Source organism: Grammomys surdaster, unplaced genomic scaffold (genome assembly GCF_004785775.1).
Source record: "Grammomys surdaster isolate TR1022 unplaced genomic scaffold, NIH_TR_1.0 147, whole genome shotgun sequence".
Lineage (NCBI taxonomy): Eukaryota > Metazoa > Chordata > Mammalia > Rodentia > Muridae > Grammomys > Grammomys surdaster.
In genome coordinates, this window is record NW_021604605.1 from 124814 (window position 1) to 127643 (window position 2830).

At 39.6% G+C, this 2830-nt stretch overlaps 1 protein-coding gene across 4 annotated transcripts in view; it reads left to right on the forward strand.

The window, feature by feature from the left end:
* Nucleotides 1-2830, forward strand: part of Mospd1 (motile sperm domain containing 1) — a 27813-nt gene that overhangs the window by 16200 nt on the left and 8783 nt on the right. The gene's annotated exons all lie outside the window — the stretch shown is intronic.

Consider the following 2830-nt stretch of genomic DNA (forward strand, 5'->3'; position numbering starts at 1 on the left):
TATGTTTAAAGAATGCAGGTACTATACTTTATCATATCAGTACAGTTTAACAATTATGTACTATTGTTTCTATGACTTTCCTATATCCTTTTTCATTTAATTAGTTTGAAGGAGGAGAGAAATTCATTTTGGCAATAGGCCAAACTTAGTGTGCTGTTCATATTATTTTGAAAAAAATCTCATTAAAGTTGAAGTTAATTAAACTAAGTAGATTATAATATTCCCTAGGGGCTATTAATTGAATCCCTCTCCATTCCTCATTTCCTTCCAGCTTAGATACTGAGAATCGTTATGATATATACTTTCAACAATGACACTTTCCTCATCTCTAACTTTCAGACATCAGTCCTCCTCCTTCCCAACTTGTACTCGTCCTCTGATCCTGTTACAAAAGAGGAGAGAGAAAAATTTTCATAGAAAAACAAAGGGCTGTCTCTTAAACTGAAATATATAGTTAGAAGCAGTGGCACATGCCAGTAATCCCAGCATGGTAGAGGCTGAAGCAGGAGGATTGCCATGTGACTCTATCAGAATAGAAGAGGAGCTAGGGAAGGGTTCAACAGTAGAGCATGGCCTAACTTGAGCAAGGACCTAGGTTCCATTCCTAACACAAATGAAGAAAAAACCATTGTGTAAATATGGTGCACTTATGAAATTAAAATAACTTAAAACCAAAAAAGTAAATTAAAGACAAAAAGGAAAAGAATGAAGCTTATATTGGAGATGTTTGACAAATGTTCTTGTCATTGGAGCTGTAGCAATGTGCTTATCTTCAACTGTTTATTTTAAGAAGTCCGGAAGTGCTATCTCTGGTGTGGCCCTGCAGTTTTTCCAGTCCATGCAGGGAGGGCCTAGACTTTGTGCTTAATGCTAGGACTACAGACTAGGCCTTAGTGTTCTACCAGAAATTATTTATCTTTCGATGAAAGAGAACTTTGACTGGTATTGCACCAGGCCCTTTAATCTTAACCCCTGGGGGTGGGGGTGGGGGTGGGGGTGGAGGCCACAGGATTAGGCTTGTAGACTGGTCCTTGGCTGCACAGTGCTGGAGGCCTGCTTGGCCTAAGTGAGAACCTGCCTCAAAACTCAAAGGAGAAAAAAAAGGAGACTCTCTTTGAAATGACATCTTGTCATATCAATATTTTGAAGGTCTTTACTTAAATACTCCCACTTGAAAATGCTTCCAGAACAAAGAAAAGCCATTGAATATATACTTTTTTCTTGACATTTAATGAATAATTAGAAATAAAGTCATTGGAGTTCACTTATATTTAAAACACTGAGATATTTTTCAATTTTTAGTGTATTATTATTACATAGTTATTTCACATGTATTGGTATTTTGCCTGTATGTGTGTCTGTATGCCATATGTATGCCTGGTACCCAAGGAGGCAAGAAGAGTACATCAAATCCCCTTGTACTGGAGTAAGAGATGGTTGTAAGCTGCCATGTCCTAGGAACTGAATCCCTGTCCTTTGAAAGAGCAGCTAGCAGTGCTCGCACACACATGCACAGAGAGACAGAGGCAGGCAGATAGACTGACTGGCTAGGGAGATGGTTCAGTGGGTAAAGCACTTGCCAAACAATTGTCAGGACCTAAGTTTGAATTCACCAAAGCCATGTAGAAGCCAGATACAATAATGTGTATTGGCAATCTTAGTGTTCCTACAGTGAGCTGAGAAACAGAGATAGGACAATTCATAAAAGCATGCAGGCCAACAAGCCTGGACTATAGAATGGTTAACAACCAAGAGATCTTATATCAAACAATGTGGAAGGCAAAAGACTGATGCCTGAGGTATCCTCTGACTTCTACGTATACAATTACACATGGGTACCTGCACTGACACAAATGTGTGCATGCACACACATACAAAAAAGCTAAAAAATCACAATAGGTGTATGTGCCTGTGTGTGTCTATGTGTGTATCCGTGTATGGGTGGCTGGATGTTTGGAACAGTGTCTCACTTGGTAGCTCAAGCTGTCTTGGAACTTAGAGCAACCCTGCCTCTGCCTTCCAAGGGCAGGGATTACTGATATGTGCTACTGCTCCTAGATTCATATTTTAATTTCTTAATTGATTAGTTACCTATGTTTACTTTGTTTGATTTTTTTCTTCTTGAGATAAGGTCTCATAATGTAGCCCCAGTTGTCTTGGAACTCACTATGTAGACAGGGCTGGCCTCGGAGTTGTTAATCATCCTGCTTCTGCCTCCCGGATGCTGTTTTACATGCATTTGCCACTGCTCTCAGCCTTATTTTTAGAATGAACTTAGCATCTAAAGTACAGAGAGCTATCTAATTGTAACCTTGCTGCAGGTGGATGAATTATGGGGAGGCTGGCACAATACATGGTGGTCTCCGTTTATGTCAGGATGCTCACTGAGAGCAGATACTTTTTGATCTTGTTCAGCATTATGTGCATAGAATATGTGGTCGAAGGCAGAGACAGGCAGATTTCTGAGTTTGAGGCAAGCGTGGTCTACAGAGTGAGTTCCAGGACAGCCAGGGCTACACAGAGAAACCCTGTCTCGAAAAACCGAAAGAAAGAAAGAAAGAAAGAAAGAAAGAAAGAAAGAAAGAAAGAAAGAAAGAAAGAAGGAAAGAAGGAAAGAAGGAAAGAAAGAAGGAAGGAAAGAAAGAAAGAAGGAAGGAAGGAAAGAAAGAAAGAAAGAAAGAAAGAAAGAAAGAAAGAAAGAAGGAAAGAAGGAAAGAAAGAGAGAAAGAGATCTCATTGGGTAGGCACCCCACTTCATCTCACTGTGTACCAGTCAATAGAGTAAAAAAAAAAAATGTTTTGTGGGGATGTAGGGATCAAATCCACGAAG